This window comes from Mixophyes fleayi, chromosome 7 (genome assembly GCF_038048845.1).
Source record: "Mixophyes fleayi isolate aMixFle1 chromosome 7, aMixFle1.hap1, whole genome shotgun sequence".
Taxonomy (NCBI): Eukaryota; Metazoa; Chordata; class Amphibia; order Anura; family Limnodynastidae; genus Mixophyes; species Mixophyes fleayi.
Window position 1 is genome coordinate 83,122,191 of NC_134408.1, and position 24,646 is coordinate 83,146,836.

A 24,646-nucleotide genomic window follows, 5' to 3' on the forward strand; every position below is an offset into this window, starting at 1 on the left:
CCATTCACATTCTACTTTTTGCCACATCGTATCTATGGCTTCTGATTCTGTTCTATGTTTCTGATATGTAAGGACTACTGTGCCAACATGCACTCAAAACTAACACTGACTAGATGATTATGTGACACTGATGCTGCTGTGTGATAGCACATATGCTATCAAAAGTGATAAACTACATCTTGCAGCACACTTTGAGCGGCTGGGGAAACCGTCAAAGAAGGAGCTGATCCAGAACAGTCAATGGCAAATTTATTATTCAGGAACAATATATTACTAAAATGTTTTTGTTTTTGGGGGGGTGGCAAATAATGATTAGCAACAAATACCATATAATTACATCTTTCTAGTTATAAGTAATGCTACTCACAAATAACTTACTCTTAATATAACACAATATTCACTGCCTTTGACTGTTTTGGCAACAGTGATGAGAATTGCACAGTGGATTTATATTTCTAAATACAGCATATCAAATAAAACAAATAAACTTTTCCTTTCTATATCAACAATCAACAGTATTTTTTGGTAATGAACATAGCTAGGCAGTATGGATGCTAACCCCAAGATGGATAAATAAACTTCATACCACAGATTTATTCTTCCACGCACAACCTCTCCTCAGGTATAACCATATCTCTTACCAACTAATAAATAAAGACACTGACAACTTCAGCTTTGGCTAAATAGGTCACAGTTTATTAATGTGTATAAACCTGGTGGTGGTGAGAGCACTTGTCTTCAGCTAACCACTAAAGGCTAAACCAAACAGTGTACGACCACCCGGTTTACCACTTTTACCGAGACCTAGTCCCTTACGATTGGCTGGTGCTAAATCTGGCGTAATAGTGACCACATCACTTCAGGGCTCACAAATGAATTGCCGTACAATGCAGATCAACGGGTCCCCGTACCGGGTAACCACGAACCAGGGTCCTTCGAAGTATGTGGTGGCATTAGCCAATCAGCGATAACACCGTACGCCCTAGCTGCCAAATGCAAGGGCTCTCCCACCAAGCTGATGTCCTTTAACGGACAGCCAGCCCGCTACCAAGTGACCTCACAACTATGGCGAAAGACAATCCAATCTGCTCTATAAACAAACTATTCCCCTCATCTGACAGATGCACCCATCCTGCCTATATAAATGAGCTTTCCCAGCTGTAATCAAGGGATGAGGAATAACTACCCCTCCTTGGGACTGCAACGTTTTGCTCGCCATTCTATTGGCTTTTGAAAGCAGCATTTTCATAATAGCCATCGATATTGGGGACCTCCACTTAAGCCTGGGTATGATGTTAGACCAGCAGATACGCACTTGTGACCAGTAAGCCTGAATAGAACGCAGATCTTCCCGTATCGCTATAAACAGATCCAGGGACTTCCCTTTACCCAAATCGTTACCCCCTAAATGTAACACTAAAATGTCCGGTCTCCCTTCACTACGCTCCAGTTTTTTTAGCAAAGGGATAAGAGCACTCCAATGCATACCTCTGTTCCCAAACCATTTTATTTGAAATGAATAAGGTATCTCTGAACCTTTTACCTCCCTATCATGTCTGGGTGCCCAGTACACGTAGGAATGACCTACCAACCATATCTGCTTCTCTAGATCCGCTGCACCTGCAAATAAAATCTGCATTAATACCGGATCGCACACAACGATCAAACCTGCTCCAATTACCAACAACTCCAAACTCCTTCAGCTGCCACCATTCCCGTTCGTCAGGGAAAACCTCTTACCATCCATTTACCAGCCCAACACCGGGGATATTGCTTACTAACACTGGTATAAATACAGTCGGCACCAATACAATCCTTTAACCTCATATTGTGGGGAACAACGTCCATAAAACCAATCTTACCGATATCACGAAAAAACATTTGCAGTAACATTATAAGACTAAAATTAATAGTAAAGTGATTAGGGGGGGTGAACGTTGACCCAGGTGAAGGTAAAAACTCATCAATTCATGGAGTCACACCACTAATCAGGCCTTGATCCAGAAAGATGGGAAAAAATCCCTCCACGCCCCCGCTAAAAGCGGTGCAGCAAAGCCCTGGGCTAACGTACAGTGAAGGGGCATACTAATTCAGTTCAGGTCTAATATATTTCCTATAAGCATTAGACTTCCATCTACCCATAGATTTAATTACAGATATGGACGATCCTCTCTCAGCTGCTGCAGTAGCTGCCCCAATTCTAAAGGAGTGAGTGCCATACAGCGCTGGATCTAAACCAACATGCTTAATCGTAGCTTTAAGTACAGCATTAAACTGAAACTTTGTCAATGGAGCCCCATCCATATGAATCAACCATGGTTCAGATCCACGTGGTCGGACCCCCTCAAACTTACAGCATAGCATGACTGCACAAATACTCTGATCCTCTTGAGCCTTTATCGACATCCAATGCCCTCTGCCCATTTGATCGGTCTTTGATCTGAGAATCTTACAAGAGAGGACATTATGTGCAAGCAAAACATACCTAGCCACAAGTGCATTACCAATATCATGCTTTGAAGGAGAAAACAACTCACTGACTCTGAACAGCCCAAAAAATGCAAGGGAAAATGCATTACATAAAACAACATAGTTTCATAATCAGACTTTGTAACACTAGCCTGCGCAGCTAGCAACTGTTTCAATAAGCTCGCATCTATAAGCCTTCGCTGATCCTCAAGTGATGGCCGTTCCTTCGACCATCCTTTCATAGCCTTTGATATTTAAGTCATTAAACCCATATAAGCGAGCCATAAAGGAGATGCCCGCCAGCATGGATGACATAGCCGCCTTCGATACACCCTCTTTGAAACGCTCCCAAATAAAAGCGACCATGTCCTCTCGCTGACCTCCACCTTGTCGACCCTTTGATTCCAGAAAACCAAACCACTGCTGCCAGGCTGCATGATACGCTCTCCTAGTAGAGGGGGCCAATGATAATTCAGCTAGGTCTTGCAAGCCTGTTCGACAATCTGCCAGATAGATGGGGGACACGGAGAGCCAGTGAGCTTGGCCTGAGGAGCCAAAGTTCTAAACCTAGACCATTGAAAGCGCGATAAGGCATCTGCTACTTTGTTATGTACACCCGGTACATGCCTAGCGCTAAATGTAATGTCTTTTTCCAGGCAACGCAGAACCAAATGTCTTAGCAAAGCTATGGCAGGTAGAGATAAAGAACTCTGCCTATTAATGCACTGCACAACCCCCAGGTTATCACACCAGAAAACGACTTGTTTGCCTACCAGCCTATCTGACCACAACTCCACCGCAACCACTATAGGAAAAACCTCCAAAACTAACAAGTTTTGCACTAATCCCCTAAGTCGCCATGAATCAGGCCACAACATCGCACACCATTCGCCGTCAAAGAACGCTCCAAAACCCATCGAGCCAGCTGCATCAGTGTGTAGATTCAGCTGCACATTAGATGTGATGGGACTGGGCCAGATACGAATACCTTTAAATTTAACCATAAACATCAACCAAATGCGCCAATCTTCCCTAATTTCTCGCAACAGTGTCACCCAAGCGTGAGGGCGAGTGAACCCGATGATTGCCATTTGCAGCTTCCTACAAAAGACCTTCCCCATAGGTAATCCTGCACGCAAAGTTAAGAGAACCTAATAGAGACTGTATGCTCTTCAGCTTTAGGGACCGAGACCACAAGGCCAATTGAATTGAAGCCACTAACATGGTAACTTTTTCAGATGGTAACCTACAACATCCCATAACCGTGTCCATTTCTATGCCTAGAAAAGACAGGCAGGTCATAGGCCCCTCAGTTTGATCCTGCGCTACCGGAACTCCTAAAACTGAGAATAAGTACTGCGCATCGCGCAATTCGCTTGAGCAAACTGGGGAATTGGCCAGCCCTATTAAAAGGAAATCATCTAGGTAGTGAGCAATACCCGGATGACCAGATCCTACCTGCACACACCAGTGAAGGAATTAACTAAATTTCTCAAAATAAGCACAGGAAATAGAACACCCCATTGGGAGGCAAAAGTCAACATATATACCATCCGGGAGCTTGAATCCCATGTAACGGAAAGATTCTGGATGCAGAGGCAATAACCTAAAAGCCGATTCTTTGTCCAGCTTCGCCAATAACGCCCCTTTCCCAAATGACCTAACCAACTCTAATGCCTCCTCAAACGACTGATCCGTCACTGAGCTATCCTCCGGATCTATAGCATCATTAACTGAGCCTCCCTGAGGGTGCGATAGGTGCTGTATCAATTGATACTTCCCCGCCTGTTTCTTCAGGACCACGCCTACTGGTGATAAAGCTAGGTCAGCTATTGGAGAAATTGCAAATGGGCCTGCCATGCGACCTAGAGCCACTTCCTTTAAATCCTTTTCCGACAGAATCTCGGGAAAAGTATATGCAGACCTCAAATTCTTTGCAGCTTGAGCGCGCATAACGCCCTTGATAGGCAAACTAAAGCCACAACTAAAGCCTCTAAAAACAATTCGGCTAGCTGCTCATCCGGGTGGAGGCGTAGCCATTTAGCCAATGCCTGCACCCTTACTGGCGAGTGTGCCTTATTGCTTAGCACCTGATGATGGCCCCCCTCTGCCTGCCCCCTCCTTATTTCTTGCACAGTCCCGTGCAGGGTGAGCCCCTCTGCATAGGGTGCAAATGTGCTTGTATTTACAAGCGACTCCCCTTGAGCATGTGCCGCTATTGAATGCAAAGCATTTGTTGTGAGCGGGGAAGGAGGCACCCTGCCTCCCGGGCCCTGGAAACCTGGGTCCCGCATTACCCCTTAATTCCAAGACTAAACGTCGAACCATATCCATCCAACGTTTCCACATCTTTAGTACCAAACGGGATATCCCTTCTTCCACTTAATCTTTCCCTAAACAACTGATCATATTCCCTCCAAATAAATGGGGCATCTGACTCGTACATTACCGTTATCATATGCAGATAACGCAGTATATCACACATGGCATCCAGTCTGGTTTCCAAATATACCGCAGCAAATGAGCAGAAACCGAAATCCACTTCGTAAACGTCTTATAGGTCTCTTCGTCTTTACCACCCTTACTTGCCGCCTTCTCTAAATCTTTCTTAGCACGACCTGTAATTGCAAAAATGTCAACATAAAAACCCTTGTTTATTCGATCCCTCACGCATGGCCTGATTCCACAAGTGAGACCTGTATTCGCGCAACGCACCTTGTCACTACCATCCCTGACCTCTTCATAAGTGGGTTCTGCAAATTCTGAATTCCTAACCCCTTTTGCCCCACCAAAATGCTGCTGCAACACTTTCATGAGCTTGCGCGGCCCTGCTTCTGTGTCAGTTTCGTTGCTGCCCGAGGATGACATAGGAGAACTACATGCCTGATCTATAGGAATTAAACAATTTAAGTACTCACTGCTGCCTGCTGCTTCCTGCCTAGACGCAAGTCCTCTGTAGCATTGAAGTGTCACCCTGCCCTGCCGATTCTCCGCAACCTTCTCCAGAGAAGTACTCGCATCCTGGCATATTCTGCAATACTGAATGAGAAGACATATCAACAGCAGGACTGCTCCTCAAATTCACACCCTCACCCACCCCCACATTGAAACTTGAACCCGAAGCGAGACCCCGAGCAGGAAATGGACCTAAGTTGAAACCGGGCAGCATTGTAGACCGGCCAGCCGGTTCTTGTGGTTGAAAAACTGCGGTTTGTGGTATCTGTAACTGGGCACTGGGTACGGCAGGGTTTAACGACCCTGAGTAGGGGGTAGGGAGAGAGATGTGTAAATTAGGAGCGGGGTAAGGAGCGGACCATTCCCTTGTGTCATCATCCCTGCGTGGCGTCATATACTGAGTCTGTGTCTGCGCTACGGGACGGAACTGTACCTATGTGGGATGGGGAAACACACCTTGGACCGGTAAGTAAGTAAGTGCCGGGACCAACTACTGCCGGAGGTGGCACCTCCCATGTATGAGGCGGGACTTGAGCCTGAAACACATTTCCTGCGGGGCCAAAATGTGGGAACCTTGTCCCATTATTATGCCAACTTGTCATAGGAACCTGAGAGAGAGTCTGAGGAGGGGGGAACGGGCTATATGACAAACCACAAACATCCTGGGAAAACAACAAAGGACACACCCCATCTGCATGTATACTAGAAAAAGGGGCCTGAGTATAAGGATTTCCCATATCCCTAATATAACTCTGCCCATGACTGGCTTGTGCCTGTACATTCTGATTAGCCCTGGTATAAGGCACTTGGGCAGGCAGAGCAAAATCCCTTGCAGCCTGATCTGACACAGTAATTGGCCATGGTTGACACACTAGAGACATGAGAGGTGGGCGCTGTTGGGCCTCCTGTTCTGAGGCTGCACCTGTCTCACTGCTCCTACATCAGAATGTGCATATGAAGGGCTAGCCTCATTCCCCCGCTGTCTTCTACCTGCGGGCCCCTGTCCTCTGTCTCCTGCCCCTTCAGGGTTGATACTGAGTGCCCCACCGCTGTTTGTAACAGACCGAGCACGCACAGGAGAAGAGGACCTTCTCCTCGCTGTACCCGGCCTGACACTGTCAAGGACTGAAGCGCCAGAGACAGGCAGCAAAGCCTCCCTCTCCGGCGCATGCGCCCGCCTGTCAATGGCCTCCAGAGTTGCGCCCCTCCCCTTTGCTAAGTGGCCAGGGCGTGAAGAGCATCTGTCCCTCTCTCTTCCCCGCCCGGCCGCAAACACGCTGCCGTGCGCTTCACCCCACTGCTTCCCCGGCGCGCATGAACACTGTTAGCGCCGGAGGAAACAGCAGGCGTCTGGGCTGCTGAGGAGGCGGGGGGGGACGACACCGTAGTAAGGGGAACCAGTTCCCTCAGTAAATCTAGAGGGGGCAGGGGCGCTTCTCTTCGGACGGGACATGTCTGAGGGGCAAATAAGACCAAATAAAGGGGACCAAAATAGACAGAAATAGGCTAGAGAGAGAATAAAAGCAAAATGGGAAAAATAACTTATTAGAACTATGGGAAGGAATAAACAGAAATAACACAGCAGTAAGGCTAGAGAAACAGCAGTAAATACAAGCCCAATACCACTATAACACTTAAATTCAAAACACTACTGTAAGGACAGCTAAAATACAGCTAAATCACAAAATGCAGCTACTCAGCCTGACACAGCTATTCCCTAAGGATTTCTGTGATGGAAGAGACCCAGCATCCTTTGCGTGAGAATATATGGGCACACAAACCTAAACACTCCCACAGGATTCTATTGGCTGGAGATCTCCAACAACTTAACCCTCAATGGATAAGTGCTATGTTTCTGAACATGTGGATAAGTTTAAGGGCATTTGGCTTTATGTGCCTCACTTCACAGTATCTGAGGTGGCAGTTGGTTAAAGTTATAATGGAGGTTCTGTGTGACTGTAAGATAAGAGTCTCTGTCCCTGGACACACATCACACTTTTCTGGGGCCTGATTCATTAAGGATCTTAAATGAAGAGGTATCTTATTTCAGTCTCCTGGACAAAACCATGTTACAATGCAAGGAGTGCAAACTAGATTTCTGTTTTGCACATAAGTTAAATACTGACTGTTTTTTCAGCTTGATACATTTAACCCCAAGACTCTATGAGCTGCATGCAGATTTGGATCAGAGCGTTATGGTGGCTAATATCAAAGACTCAGAGTTCCCTTGGCTCTGTCTAACAACTCTCTGACTTTGATGTGTCCCCCTATGGGTGGCTGTGACAAAATGAGTTTAATAACACCTTAACCAGGTTGTCCCTCATTTCTCACAAAATGTGGATTATGACTTGTAGTCCTGATTTTAGTCCCCATTAACCAGAATACAACTGCAGTGTCTAATTACATGTGGATAAGGGGACATTGTAGCTCATTGTAAATATGTACATTGGTTATTGTTTATTGTTGATATTACAGTGAAGCTGTTATTTATTGTTCTTAAAGTGAAGCCAGGTGGGTTATGGGTAAGGATGGGATTCCAGGATACAGGTGAGGGGGCTGTAGCTACATTCATTCTCCCACTCCTTTCTCTACAGGAAGCAAGGAACAGCTGCGGACCCTGCGATATTACAAAGTAGTGGAAGGGGTTAATTTCAGGAGTGGCTGACTGATATCTTATATCTGAAGATGGGGAAGGCCAATTACTATCCATTGTCCTCCAAAGGACTAGCCAAGACATTTTGTCTGCAACCCAGCAGGGGAGCTTCTAAAGAAGCAGAGCTCATCTCTACTTCCCCCTCCAACCCCCTGATCTAGCACCCACCAATGTTTAAGAGAGAGAGAGAGACAGGGGTTTGCCAAAGGAGGGAAAATCACTGAGGAAATTTGTCCCTGCATATAGAGAACTACTCGAGGGGAGGAGGGCTATTCATTCTGCGAATTGATGGCTGGAAGCTGCAGGGTGGCTGGTTTTTGAGTTGCCATTCTCTACCAGTGGAATACATCTGTAGATCCATGGGTCGTCAAGTCAGGACAGCCAGGTGACTGTAAATCCTTAAGCTAGTGGAGTAAGGGACAGCTGATGTGGTAAACCTGTCTGATATTTATTTACTGCTTGTATATAATATTCTAGTGTTGTTTTTATTACAATAAATGTACTGTTGTACTTTTCTAACTGCATTTGCCTGAGTCACTGTGCAAACCCTAGAAGGTACTGGGTAGGCTTCCCTGGCATAGTAAGGCACCCCTGGGTGGCCAGCCAGTGTGAAGTGGGTAGAATTGGGCCAGAAAACCCAGTATCTTTACAGTGGTCTTGCTATATAGTAACATACAAAAACAAACAAACAAAGACAAAAACATATCAAGTTATTCCTATCTGTATCCTTTTGGTCCTCCCTCCTCAATTGATCAACATGGCCTAAATATGTTAGTTGCCCTATAACCTCCTCACATATTATATTAAACAACTCATGCAAGTAAGAGTTGGATTGATTTCAAGTGTCACAGGGGTGTGTTTTTAATTATGAATATGACACTGGTTTTTAGTATCAATCAATGCCTTACTCATAATATGTGTGTCTTATTCTCACATTTGAAAGGACACGTACTACCTATAAAGACAACCTTTTAAGCTTCTTAAGTTATTTTTATAAAGTCTGCAGTGCCTCTGTTACTATTTGCTGGACAAATAATTGTGTGGCAATTTAATAGTTATTTAATAGTATAACAGAAAAGTCATTTTTCAGTCAAACTTTAGAATTCATTTAATTAAAAAAAGATTTTTGAAGTGTATTGAGCAGTAAAGTATTAAAAGTAAAGTGTCCATAAGAACAAAGGCTAGCTAAGACAATGACAAAATATTGTGCCTTTGTCCAAAATATGAAAAAATTCTGACAAATAAACCACATTGTCTATTACATGAGTAGCATGAAAAGTAGAGATAGGCGGGCTCGGTTCCCCGAGATCCGAATTCATCCGAATTTAGCCTATCCGAGTACCGAGCCGAGCACGCTCGGTACTCTCCCGTCCATTCGGATTCGAAATCGAGGCAAAACGTCATCATGACGTATTCGTATTTCTGAGCTCGGTTCTCGCGGGATTTGAAAAGCATAAATACCAGTCTCCACAGCAATCCATCGCCATTTGACAGAGGGAAAAAGCAGGGTTAGGTCACACTGGATATATCAGCGCAGGGACAGAGCAGTAATTGGACACATTATTGTTTGTATGCAATACCATTGTAATCTTAATACCAGTTGTTACAGCAGTAAGAGGAGGATAGAGGAGGGTTTTTTGTGCAGTTTCTGGCACTCCAATTGCTTTTGGGGTGTTCTCCATTCTTTTGCACTAATATTTCTGGCTGTCAAAAGTCCTATTTGTCAGCAGTCTAAAAAAATAATATTTAGCACTCCAAGTGCTTTTGGGGCGCCCCCCATTATTTTGTATTAATATTTTCTGGCTGTCAAAAGTCCTGTTTGTCAGCAGTCTAAAAAAATTATATTTAGCACTCCAAGTGCTTTTGGGGTGTCCCCCATTCTTTTGCATTAATATTTCTGGCTGTCAAAAGTCCTGTTTGTCAGCAGTCTAAAAAAATAATATTTAGCACTCCAAGTGCTTTTGGGGTGTCCCCCATTCTTTTGCATTAATATTTCTGTCTGACAAAAGTCCTGTTTGTCAGCAGTCTAAAAAAAAAATATTTAGCACTCCAAGTGCTTTTGGGGTGTTCTCCATTCTTTTGCGTTAATTTTTCTGGCTGTCAGAAGTCCTATTTGTCAGCAGTCTAAAAAAATAATATTAAGCACTCCAAGGGGTAAATGTATCAAGCTGAGAGTTTTCTGGCGTGTTTGAAAAACCAATCAGATTCTAGCTATCATTTATTTAGTACATTCTACAAAATTATAGCTAGAATCTGATTGGTTGCTATAGGCAACATCTCCACTTTTCAAATCCGCTGGAAAACTCTCAGCTTGATACATTTACCCCCAAGTGTTTTTGGGGTGTTCCCCATTCTTTTGCATTAATTTTTCTGGCTGTCAAAAGTCCTATTTGTCAGCAGTATCTAAAACAATATTTAGAACTACAAGTGCTTTGGCCTTATTAAAATGGATTCAAAGCAAAGGATAGTAGAGGATTATTTTCAAGAGGTAATTGATATGGAAATGTCAGACAGTCCCTTTCCTTACTGGGAAGAAAAGCAGGCAATTTTAAAAACCCATGTACAAATTTGCTTTGCAATACCTAAGCTGCCCACCTTCCAGTGTGTACTCTGAACGAGTGTTCAGCACAGCAGGGAACTTAGTCAGTGATCGCCGTAGAAGGTTACTTCCCAAAAATGTGGAGAAAATGATGTTTATAAAAATTAACTACATCTTTCACGAGGAAGGTCTTCACCATCCAGGACATGCAAGCACTGACTGTTCTCTAATGGCGGATTTAAGCGGCGATGAATTGATAGTCTGTGATGATGACGTACACACTGATGAGGGTGAGGATGAAGCTGAAGATGATGACGATAACATCTTTTTAAAACTTTCTATGTTAGTGTAGGGTGCAATCTACCCCCACAGAGGAAAGGGACTTGGGGCATTTCCATATCACGTACCGTCTTGAAAGGCTGCTGTTTGGGCAATTTATCCTTAAGGGTAGAGTGTCATACACACAGTGACCCCAAAATGTCTTTGTCCATTTCTATTAATATTGTACAGTCTATAACGGCTGAATTTTTGGTATTTTATACCAGTGGAGGGAGGCCTAGAGAGACTGAAACCAAACTGGCTTTCTCCATTTCAATTAATATTGTACAGTCTATAACGGCTGAATTTTTGGGCATTTTATACAAGTGGAGGGGGGCCTATAGAGACAGAAACCAAACTGCCTTTGTTCATTTCTTTACATATTTAACTATAAGTGTAGGGTGTAATATACATCCAAAGACGATGGCTGCATTGCCAATATGCATAGATGGAGAAGAAGACAATCTGGTTTGTGTGTCGAATTAATGAAGGCCTACCAGGAATTAAACAGTTTTTTTCATAATTTATTAGCTTTACAACTACATTACTTATCCAAGAAACAGGTGGAACACTAAATTTGGTTATTTTATGAAAAAAACCATTGATTTTTGAACAAAATAGCAAAACAAAACCAAAACCAAAACCAAAACACGCAATGACGGTTTGGCAAAACCAAAACCAAAACCAAAACACAACGGTAATCCAGATCCAAAACCAAAACCAAAACACGGGGGTCAGTGAGCATCTCTAATGAAAAGTAAAATTTCTACTACACTAAATTTTTGTGCAGATATTGTATGTGTCAAAGGATTTGTGAGTACAGTAATGAGAGTGTCTATGCTGTAATCTGTTGGTCAAATTTTCCAGCACTGTTTCCTAGACCAACTGTGGCTGTAACATCCCTATATTGTCTGCTTCTTAAATTCCAGTCCAATAACATCACTGTCTGGGATGGGGCTTTTTCAACAAATGAATGGTTTCTTTTTACATTTTACAAGAGTTGTGAACACCACTCCTAATTCTTTGCTTGCATGTTAAGGTAAAAACATATTATTTCTATCTAAAGATTATGACTTCCTTCACCTGTAAAGAAAGACAATTTTCAGCAGAATGCTTCAAACATTTGCTAAATGGATCATTTTATAACCAAACATACACTTAAATTAACTCCAAAATAAAAATAAAACACTTTAATACATGTAACAAAAGATAAGAAACAGTTAGTTTATTATTTAAAACTGTAAATTTTAATCTTATTTATACTATTATTGTTTCTAATGTCCAGTATTGGTCCTGACAATATATGAAATAGGGTAATGCTTAAACCCATAGTTGTTGAATATATGTTTATTAGGAGAGGGAAGACAAGTACTTACAATAGGCTCATACACACATCCCCCTCTCATTTGGGAACCTCTTTTTTTAAAATAGTTTTGGAAGTTTTTTTGCATTGTAGATGGTCCCCATCTTAGATGTTTTAGAGCAATTGTCTTTTTGACCACTTAGCAATGTTTTCTAATGTTGACACGAGGTCATTAGAAATATACATCAAGAACATTAAATAAGGTAAGCTATATATCCCTTTTGCTTCATTAATATACCTCTGCAAAAAAAAACACTAACATGTAAACATTAAGAAGTTAATTTAGAGCTGGATGTTCATCTGTTTGTTGTTTTCATGTAAGATGCAATTTACATACTGTGCAAGAGCACAAAGAATGTAGACTATATGGACAAAACTATTCGGACACTTGACCATTACATCAACAGGAACTGTAATAACATTGTATTCAAATACATATATTTTAATATGGAGTTGGTCTCTCCTTTGCAGCAATAGCAGCTTCCTATGGGAAGGCTTACCACAAGATGTTGGAGTGTTTCTGTGGGATTTTGTGCTTATTCATTCATTCATTCATTCTGTAGAGCTTTTATGAGGTCAAGCACTGATGTTGGATGAGAAGGCCTGGCTCGCAATCTCCATTCCAGTTCATCCCAAAGGTGTTTGATGGGGTTGTGGTCAGGGTGCTTTGCGGGCCAGTCAAGTTCTTCCACACTAAACTCATCAAGCCATGTCTTTGTAGTTCTTGCTTTGTGCACCAGGGTACAGTCATGTTGGAATACAAATGGGCCTTCCCCAAACTATTGGCACAAAGTTGTAAGCATAGCAAATTTTTCCAAAATGACTTGGTATACTGTAGAATTAAGATTACTCTTCATTGGAAATAAGGGGCCTAGCCCAAACCCTGAAAAACAGCCCCATATCATTATCCCTCCTCCACCAAAGTTCACAATTGACATAATGCAGTCAGACAGGTAACGTTCTCCCTTTATCCGCCAAACCCACAGTCACCCATCTGACTGTCAAACAGCAAAGTGTCATTCGTCACTACACAGAACACATTTTCACTGCTCCGCAGTCCAATGTCGGTGTGCTTTACACCACTCCACCCAACGCTTGGCATTGGTCTTGATGATGTAGGCTAGTTCAGTAAGGACATTCTCACATAATTGCGATATAGTTAGAAATGAACAGATCTGAAGAAGATATGTGTTTAGGAGGCTGTGTCAGGTGCTGTGTGGCTGGTGCAGCAATATGCAATAATAATGATTACTATAAACAACACTATCATTGGTGGTTGCTTATTACATTCCTTTAACTGAAATCATTAGTATCATGGCTATTTTATAGAAAATTATGTTCTTCCATTCATATTACTTAAGTGGCAATTCCATTGGACTACAGCAGGAAAGAAGAATTCAAGTCATTTTAAATGGAAAACAAGATATGTGTTGGTTATACCTTCTGATTTTACTAAAGGTGTTCAGCGGTGTTAATGTGGATGTTAAGCCACAACGCTTTTGTAACTTAAACAGGTTGCTGTTTATTTAAAGATGATAACAACAGATGAATGCAGTGACTCACAGTTTTTTGTAGTACTGCAGTATTCCGCAGTATCAACAATTGCAGCAATTAGGCAATACAGAATATATGCAGACTTACTTAAACACTCTTGTAGATATTCTTATGCAGATGCACTCTTAGGCAGATATACTGCACAGCCATGCAGTTTATTGTTGTGGTGTGGCACAAATTCTCCTCTTATTATTAGGGGAGCCTCCGGTTCACAGTTTAGGACACTTTGGGAACTTTATATTATTGGTGCCAGGCAGCTTCTATAGCTGCGACTGTCCCATTCACTATCTGTAAAGTAAGTGCGGCACGAAAAGCCGAACTTCCGGTTTCGGAGGTCTGGGCATGCGCAGTAGCGTAAATCGGACATTGGAGTCCTGCCCCACTTCCTGTGTCCTCCTAGACCACCGGGGAAAGCAGGGTAACCATGGCAACACACAGGAGATGGAGCGAAAGCACTCCTACACACCAACAATATTCTATTTAATTTAACTTTTATATTTATTTAGATTAATGTAATATAATTTAATTTGTATTTGTGTTTTATATTTGCTTTTGTTATTTAATTTGATTTTATGTAGAAAATGCAACTTTCACATTTATTAATAACTCTGTCTGTTCGGTTCCCCTAGTCTGTCCGGGCCTGGAGTCTAACTTGCGTGACTCAGCATTCCTCCGCATCGTGATGCAGTGCTGGAATTGTGTGGTGACATCACGTAAAGAATAAGGTAAGTAAATTGGGTGCATGTATGGTGAAAAGGGAGTGAGCATGTATGGTGAAGAGGGAGGGGGCATGTACAGTCAGGGGCGGGCTGGGCCGGGGGGTAGGGGGGCAGCGTTCCCCCGGGCCGCTCAGTCCAACCGCTGTTAGGGCCAGCATCCCCCCTCCCCAGATGCAATATTACCTATTTATTACCCTCGGCCGCATCACATGACGCGCGATGTGGCCCAGTCATCAATTACGCGGCCACATCGCGTGTCACGTGATGCGGCCGACTGTGCACTCCCCGGGCTTAAACTTGCCAGCCCGTGCCTGTGTATAATGAAAAGGGAGTGAGCATATATGGTGAAAAGGGAGGGAGCATGTATTGTGAAAAGGGAGTGAGCATGTATGGTGAAAAGGGAGTGAGCATGTATGGTGAAGAGGAAGGCGGCATGTATGGTGAAAAGGGAGTAAGCATGTATGGTGAAGAGGGAGGGGGCATGTATGGTGAAGAGGGAGGGGGCATGTATGGTGAAGAAGGAGGGGGCATGTATGGTGAAGAAGGAGGGGGCATGTATGGTGAAGAAGGAGGGGCATGTATGGTGAAGAAGGAAGAGTGTATGTATGGTAAAGAGGGAGGGGTTGTGTATGGTGAAGAGTGAGGGGGCATGTATTGTGAAGAAGGAGGGGACATGCATGGTGAAAAGGGAGGGGGATATGTATGGTAAAGAGTGGCAAAGATGCTGCTAAACTATTTTGGGGGAGTTTTATAGTATGCATGCGAATCTGAGTGCACATGGGACTACTTTGAAGCTTGTGGGACTCATGTAGAGGCATTATTTGATGAGGGATGAGTATGATTCATTCGGATAAGTATGTAATTATCAGGGTATTTTTACTCAAAATTAGGTGGTAATGTGCAGTTGGATGTATTTATAATATACTCAATGAGCTGTGTTGTAAAAGTAGCAAAGAAACAAAGCAAGTGTATTGAGAGGCACTCCTGGATAATAAAGGATTAACATATAACTTTTAATGGTTTATATATAAAAGAATGAGGACAGATATAGAGCGAAATATAAACAAGTGAAAAAATAATAATAAAAATAGTGATTTATAAAATAAAGTGCAAGGTGAAAATTAAAAAATGCAATTTTAGTTGCATGGCTTCTCTGTTATCGCCAATAAGGAGTTAATCTAGGTTAATAACTGTGTAAACAATGTTGCTCATAAAAATAGATCACAACGAATTGATAAACACAGATAGAGAAAAAAATTGCTGATCAAATCTGTATTAGTATTCCCTAGATGCATAGTAACACAGTTATATCCATGGTCTATTAGAATGTATAGCTCTATGCTCCCATATAGAGAGAGACCATAAATCGAGCAGACCCTTTGATAAGGGAAAATCCGTGTCAGACTAAATTGCAGCGCAACAATAGGTATACCAGATTCGGATGCACGAAGTTCCGAGATGCCTTCCATACCCTGAGATCATATTTTGTTATCCTTTGAACTTCACATAATTTAAACCACTAGGTAGCATCAGGGATCTGTGGCTTGCCTAATCTTTTTATCTTTCCATAAAAAAAAAAAAATTCCCTGCATCTGGGAAATTCTATACCCTATATCAGGGTTTCCCAAATCCAGTCCTCAGGGCTCCCCAACAGTGCAGGTTTTCCATATCTCCTTGCTGGAGCACAGGTGTATTAATTACTGACTGACACATTGTAACAGATCCACAGATCGTACTGACTGATACATTGTAACAGATCCACAGGTGGTCCTAATTATGTCACATGTAATACAGAAAACCTGCACTGTTGGGGAGCCCTGAGGACTGGGTTTGGGAAACCCTGCCCTATATGCACTATCCCCCGCGACCCCCTTTTCTCTTTTCCAATGATCTATGTAGCAATTGGGGAGAAGAAAATAGTGGAATCTTGATCTTTATAACCCGTGAAGACAAAAATAAATGTTAGCATACATAATATTTTTATGTCACACAACATCATTGTCTAATTTTATCTCCAAGGATACACATTGTTTATAAATGTACATATTTACCATTGTTGATAGTAATCTGAAACTGAAAAACCTATTTAAAAGCTTTAGAAAGTTTGTGCATTACCACATTTGCTGGGTAGCCGATCATTATACTACTACTGATTTTATTAGTGGCCAGCAAAGGTTAATACAAAGAAAACATTAAACTACCATTTTGTTTTATTTTCTTTACGAATACCTACTTTCAGACTACTTAGGACACCTCCGCCACCTCCTGCCATCTGGGAGTTACTGAGGCCTATCTTGCATCTGAAATCTGCGGTCTCCATTTGGAGCCGCGAGTCACTGCACTGCCCGCTCCATCGGAACCTCCCTCTATCATCCACAAAGAAGGTCTGTGCACCGTCCTCCCTCCTCATCAGTGCTCTCTCGTGAATAGAAGTATAGCATTTGGGGGGACGAACAGCTTTTCCTCGGGTCTGGAGAACCGGTAACCAGCTATATCACACACTATTTGCCCAGCCTGAGCACACATCAACTGGTTTGCCTCTCATCCCATCCTAAAAGGGGTAAGTACAGCTTTTCTCTCTTGCTTTTGGATGCCGCCAATCATTCTACCTCACACATTTTGAGAAAAAGACTCAGAGCTTCTGCTGTTTAACTTTACATTCGCAAAGTAAAACTAGCCATTAAAGAGTTAATCCCTGCAATACACAGGTGTCTGCTAACCTGTCTCTTCTTTGCAATTCACTACTGCCACCTAGTGTCCAGCCTGAAAACTACAGCTGCATTTGTCATCTTAAATCAGACAAAACAAACCTGTATCCAGCCTCACAGTATATTTGGCCACTTCTGGATACTCTGTGACCTAGTTCCCAACCACTGCTGCCGCAACTTCTTACTTGTATACCTGAATCTCAATACCGTGAGACCACTGCATAAATGAACATTCACCTCGGAGGTGAATGGGCGACTTATCGAAGGACCCCATCTGATCGACTTACACCACTGGCTACATCACGGCCCATGTCCCCATGTACCCCAGCTGCGCATTCTAGTGCGCTCAGACCTCGTGGTCCTGCAGTATCCAACCCTAGGAGGTGCTACACTTGCCAACAACTGGGACACATACAAAGAAATTGCCAATGGGGAGGAATACCGTTCTCTGGATTGAGACCAGCTGTGCCCGAGTTACATTGTGCCAAGGAACATCAATTCATCAATTGAGGGTGGGGAGGTGTACTATGATCCTGATGCGCCAGAGGCGGAGGAAGTAGTCTATCAGTTGGAGGTGGTCGCGGCAATTGGGAAGGCTACACCTGCAAATATGAAGAGACACCTGCAGCCTGTAAAAGGGAAGGGCCAGGAACTGCAGGGAATCTGGGACTCAGGGGCTTCTATGATGCTGATATGGTCCAGTTTAGTCCCAACTAAACAATGGCTAAAGAACAGGAAAAATCTAAATTTTGATGGCGGGAGGCCAGATTACAGTTATCCCCATGGCCAGGGTTAATTTGGATTGGGGGGAGGTAAATGTGGGACTTTTGGATGGATTACCTACCCACGTTATTCTGGAGAATGATCTGGGGGGTGGATTGGTCAGTTACTTTGTGGGAGCTATCACATGGAGTCAAGTACGAGCTTTAGAGACAGCTCCAGAGGGCCCACCCATACCAGTACCAGAAGTCCAGTTTGGATTAGCTGCCACACAACCTGAACCGCTGTTGATTAGCAACGCTGTACAAGACTTACCAGACATGAATCTGGGGGAGGTAGATAGGACTGCATTTAGGGAAGCCCAACAAACTGACCCATCAAACTGACCCATCTTTACATGGTCTCCGCAGTGCGGCAGAAAGGACAGATTGGGGATCTCAGGAGGATAGGATCATGTGGGAAGAAGGAATGTTGTACTGGGTGCCCGCCAAGGCTAATCCTCTAGAGCAAGGAGTAGCTAGGAAACAGCTGATACTGTCGCCGGTTACTAGCACTAGCCCATGACATCTTTCGAAGTCACATAATTGGATATGGTCATTTCAAATTAATATCTATCAATCTGATTGTCTTTGTCTGAAATTATGCGAATAGCACGCTATGGTGTGGAGGAGCGTAATTAACCACAACACGTGCGAACACTTATACACACATTTACACAAACACATACACTTGCAATTAGTTAAAAAATAGTTCTAACACATAGTCATTTACAATGAAATGTAGCAGAGTTTATAGTTAAATATTATAATGTTATATACACTTTAGTGAAATCTAAAGTTCGAGATACAGGAAACATATCATGTCTAGTATCATTCTAATCCCCTATTTATCCTCAGATGTCCAGTTCAATCACCTAATAGATCACGCTGTCACGGTTGGCTTATAGGAAATTGATCCCTAGGCTCTGCTGGACATTGCTTAGCCCACCCACAGGCGCGGAGTCTAACAGGCCGGTGGTTTTCGCCGGGAACCCCCGCAAGGAGGTATGGACTTTGCGGCACCAAACCAGCAGGTCGCGGTCCTGTGAGTGGATGTACAGCAGAGCGGTATGGAGGAGCCAGGTGACACGGGCAGCTACAGATGAGGCACAATGAGAGTAGATGTCCTGTGGTGCAACCAGGAGAAGCAGAGGCTGTCACCAGGGAAATAGGTAGAGGAACTGGTACAGCTGGAGTATAGCACTGGTATTGTGCAGACGACACGAGGAAGTGGAGATAACTGGGAAATCAGGCGATGAGTCACCGAGGAAGTTGTGGTCCACAGTGGTAGTGGTCAGAGAACTGGGGCTGTCACAATGAAGTACAGGAGAGGTGGTATAATAGTACTGGAGCAGCAATAGTTCAATACAGCAGGAGACTGAGAGCAACTGAAGTGGCCGAGGTAACTCGTAGCAACAATAGATGAGATGCAGTAGTAGCGGCTCTGAGTAATAGCGGTGAGAGAATGGAAGCTGTCGCAATGTGGTACAGTTGAGATGGTAAATAGCAGTACTGGAACAGCAGGAGTTCCATACAGCCAGAGACTGAGAGCAGACTGCAGCAGCAGGGATGACTAGTGGCAACAGCTGATAAGTTACAATAGTAGTAGCAGCTCTTAGTGATAGCGATGAGAGAACTGGAACTGTCACGATGAAGTACACTGAAGATGGTAGTAGAAGTACTGGAGCAGCGATAGTTCAACTCAGGCAACGACTGAGAGCAGAATGAGGTAGTGGAGGTAACTCGTGGTAACAGCAGATGAGTCACAATAGTAGTAGCAGCTCTGAGTGGTAGCGATGAGAGAACTGGAACTGTCACGATGAAGTACACTGAAGATGGTAGTAGTGGTACTGGAGCAGCGATAGTTCAATTCAGGCAGAGACTGAGAGCAGACTTAAGTAGCGGAGGTAACCCTTGGTAACAGCTGAGGAGTCACAGGTGTAATAGCAGCTCTGAGTGTAGCGATGAGAGAACCGGAGCTGTCACGATGAAGTACACTGGAAATGGTTAGAAGAGAACTGGAGCAGCGAGGGTTCAACACAGGCCACGAACTGAGAGCAGCCAGGAATAGCGGAGGCAACTCGTGGAAACAGCTGAGGAGTCACAGGTGTAATAGCAGCTCTGAGTGTAGCGATGAGAGAACCGGAGCTGTCACAATGAAGTACACTGGCTATGGTTAGAAGAGTACTGAAGCAGCAATGGTTCAACACAGGCCACGAACTGAGAGCAAGCTGGAACAGCAGAAGATCCACATGGAGCACAGGAACCAGAACCACAGGCTACAGGAAGTCAGCTTGAAGAACAGGCATCAGACAGGTGAATCCAGGAGGTTTAAATAGTGCTCTAGGAATGTTCAGCCAATGAGAAAAGGAGGAAGGTCCAGAAGTGCAATGGATTTGCACCTGTGCTGAACTGAGTATAGTTGAATGAAATGAATGAAGTTTGTTTGATGCTGGAACATGGCAGTTTCCAAACAAATGACATGCGGGTAACGGAAGAGGTACTACTTGCGGGACCGAAGCGTTACAGTACCCTCCACTTTAAAAGTGGCCACTGGACGCTTAGACAAAGTCTTTTGTGGGAACTGCGCATGGAACTTTCGTAGCAGAGCTGGAGCATGGATATCGGAAGCATTGACCCAAGAGTGTTCTTCGGGACCAAAGCCCTTGCAATCTACCAAGTATTTGATGGTACCTCTGGAAACCTTGGAATCCAGGATCTGCGTAATCTCAAATTCTAGAAACATATACATAAAAGAAAAGAGAAATGATCTAAGTGGGGCACTCAAATGGACAGAAATTCTTTTATTTATATAAATAATATTCTGTTAAATACTCCTTTATTGATTCATTGTTAAAACATTCCATTAGCGAAATATAAAACTTGTATTTGAATAACACCATGAATAAAAAGTAACTGTTAAAAAGACAAATGCTAATTTGTCTGACCGCGACACTGCTCTGATTAGGAATCTGATTTGATAGTTTATCGTGTAACATGTGTGATTCGTGTTCTATTCATACCACATCCCTCTGGGAAAACTTTGTAACATAAAGTCGTCTTTATTCTTACATCTTATCAACCAGAAACAATGTGGTGAAATGGACTGATAAGGATTAGAAAGGTACTACTGGTATTTACACACTTATAGGTGTTAAATATATTTCTTCTTATAGCCACTGTATACCAGCTTATTTCCCTTTAAATAGCTAGTAGTCACATAAATATTAATCCCTTATATTCGCCTGAATACCGGGATAGCTATTCCCTAGATAATATTACTATTGAATTCAGGTGGGGTGATAGTTGCTGGAACCATCCTGCTAAATAGGCTGTGTGTACCATTGGTTTGCAACCGCTAACTATTGCTGTCCTTCCATCTAGCTGTCTCGCTTCTATCAACTTCTCACTCAGCGAGCAGCATAGGATAGATTCCTAACTAAGTAAACTCTATACCGCTGAATAGCCTAAGTTAAATTGAACAGAGCACCGAGTGCTGCGTCTGCCGACACGTGTTTCGCTAAGGCTTTTACTAAGGCAAGCCGAGGGTATGGCTAGATCGGATATTAATAGGGGAGAGCCCTCCCCTATGGTGACGTCATCGTTAGCAACGTTATGGCAACAGCGGTTGCCATGTCTACCGCTGGGTATGTAGTGGCGTGAATTGTCAATCCAAACAGTGGATTATCCTCTCTGACTTTTAAGATGGATCCTATATCCGATCCTAACTACAAGTAAGTTGAAAAACAAACAAGAAGCTCCCTCATTTTAATATTAAAGACCCATGGAGAGATTGCAAATTCGAGAAGTATATATCAAGGGTTTAAAAGATACATATGTCACTCAAATAAACTAACGAGAACCTCTTTGGCTCATCTTGCAAATTGCCGATCTAGGACTCCTAGGAGCAGGAGACCCATAATGATAAGGACATCTTACATATTATAAACCTAGATCTCCCAGAGACAGGAGACCTACATTAGTAGGGACATAGACAGGTTATGTTGATATTGGGCACACACATTAATGCCTCATATCCACTGCATTTTACCACAGACCCAGATTTTATTAACTAAACATTCATGTTGGGTGTCATTGGTGTAAAAAACCCTGATTATTAATCAAATAGTAATACAGTATATTATATACCTAATAAAAGTGAAAAAGAGTGAAAAAAAACTACCTATACTATTCTCTTCAATTTTTTTATTCTAGAAATTCTAAATCAGTTTGATCTGATTAGATTAATCTTTATTCATAAATTGAATAAAAGTGCATAAACAAAATAATAATTGAATTAATGATTTTCTATAAAATCACATATCTATAAATTAAATATAGTGAATATGGACCAAGATGATCCAATTGGGAAAATTGGTGATAAACAAATTACTTTAGGAAAGACGATCTGATTCAGACCGATGAGCAAAATGAAATGTGATTAACATTTATTAAACAAACTCCTACAAAAATCACTCATTGTGAATAAGGATAAATGTGTCTATATTAACCACCTCATTGTTAAATTGTTAATTAAAAACTGATCTCAGGTAACTAGCTCAGCTAGAACCTGATTTGTACGTTAATTCAAAAAGGCTGAAAAATTACTATGGTCATTCAAACCATCTGGATTCATACTGCCCATTAAGAATATGAGTTTAGTTTCTCTCCTTAATAGTTCATTCTGAAGGTCCCCTCCTCTGAGGCCCAAATTGACTTGTTCCATCGCAAATGCCGATAGAACGCTAGAGTCACTTTGGTGACACTTTAGAAAATGTTTTGCCACTACTGTCAATTGTTTAAAGTTAGCCCTATCATTCATAGCTCTTTTTATACTCCCAATATGCTCCAAAATTCGTTTTTTAAATGGTCTGCTTGTCATCCCCACATATTTTAAATTACATGGGCAGGAAAGACAGTAGATAACATTGATAGAGTTACAATTCAAATATTTGGGAATTTTATACGTTTTCCCAAACCTGTCTTTATATTCCTTCACCTGACACATATTAGGGCAGGCTTTACATGACCCACACTTAAAGAAGCCACTAAGAATATTCGAGATCTTTTTCCTGTGAGTCAGAAAGCTATGTACCAGATGATCTCTGAGGTTCTTTGACCGTCTCCATGTTATGGAGATTTTAGGTTCTATTGTCCGTTTAATATCATCATCCAATTGTAAAAAAAAACAATGCTTTTGTAAAACTTGTGTCACTGCCCTCCATTCTGAGCAAAAGGTGCCAACCATTCTCAGTTTCGAGTTCGTACTATCCGTATTTCTTCTATCAACATGAGAATGGATTAGAGTTTCTCTATCAATTTTGGACACCTTATTCTCAGCTTTTTTAATGGTACTTCCATCATAACCCCTTCTAGTCAGTCTGCCTTTCAATTTGTTCGCTCTCTGTTTGTAAGTTGATTAATCAGAACAATTCCTTTTAGTTCTTAACAATTCTGCTTTGGGTATTCCTGAAATAACCGGTGGATAGTGGAAACTGGATGAATATAATAAGCTATTCGTAGCTGTTTTCTTCCTATATACGTCTGTATGTAAACTTCCATCTGCAATTTTGAAGATGGTTAAATCGAGGAAGTTAATTGATGAATCATGTATTTCCGATGTTAATCTTAAGTTAAGTTTATTATCATTTAGGGAATTTGTAAATTCATGAAATAGTCTTTCATCAGCATCCCACAACAGGAACACATCATCTATGTACCTTAACCACATTAATATGTGGTCTGTATATTTCTCATTCCATGGGTGAAAGACTACCTCTTTCTCCCACCAGCCCAGATATAAATTGGCATAGGTGGGAGCACAAGCCGTCCCCATCGCTGTTCCCTGGATCTGCAAAAATAATTTTTCTTCAAACACAAAGTAATTTTTTGTTAGAACGAACTGAAGCAGAGTGATTAGAAAATCAGAAAATTCAGTATTTCTTTCCATGCTGAGAAAATACTTGACTGCATAGAGTCCATTAATGTGTAGTCTATTAGTATAAAGAGACTCTATGTCATAAGACGCAAGTTTGACGGTGGAATTAATTGTGATGTTATTTATTTTGGACAATACATCCTTTGTGTCTCTAATATATACGAATCCAAGCATATGACATGTTTGCGCAGATGATGATCAATAAACCTACTGGCTTTTTCAGTAAGGCTTCCATTGCCCGACACTATCGGTCTCCCAGGGGGTAGTTGTTCATTCTTATGAATCTTTGGTAACGTGTATATTGTGGCAATTCTGGGGTTGGTCACTTTAAGAAAATCATGATCCATTTTGGATATTGTATTATTTTGAAAAGCTTGATCAATGATATTGTTATAATTAGCTAAAAAATTAGCAGTAGGATTAAAAATAATCCGTTTATAACAGTTTGTGACATTTAATTGATGATAGACTTCCTTTGTGTACTGTTGTTTGGGCCACAACACAACATTCCCCCCTTTATCAGAGGGCTTGATTAGAATATCTTCCCATTCTGATATTTCTCTTAGTGCCAAGGTTTCTTCTCTGCTTAAATTACCTGATTGAGATTTATTTCTTCTCAGAAATAATCTATCCAGATCCTTAGAGACTAGATCCCTATATACTTCAACTTGT

General features: G+C 42.2%; 1 long non-coding RNA gene across 1 annotated transcript in view; it reads left to right on the forward strand.

The window, feature by feature from the left end:
- The first annotated feature begins 8,307 nt into the window (after window positions 1–8,307).
- LOC142096973 (uncharacterized) overlaps window positions 8,308–24,646 on the forward strand; it is a 33,633-nt gene continuing 17,294 nt past the window's right edge. The window contains exons 1-2 of the long non-coding RNA XR_012678072.1: window positions 8,308–8,462; window positions 14,481–14,576. This is a non-coding gene — a long non-coding RNA (uncharacterized LOC142096973). The remainder of the gene's footprint in view (window positions 8,463–14,480; window positions 14,577–24,646) is intronic.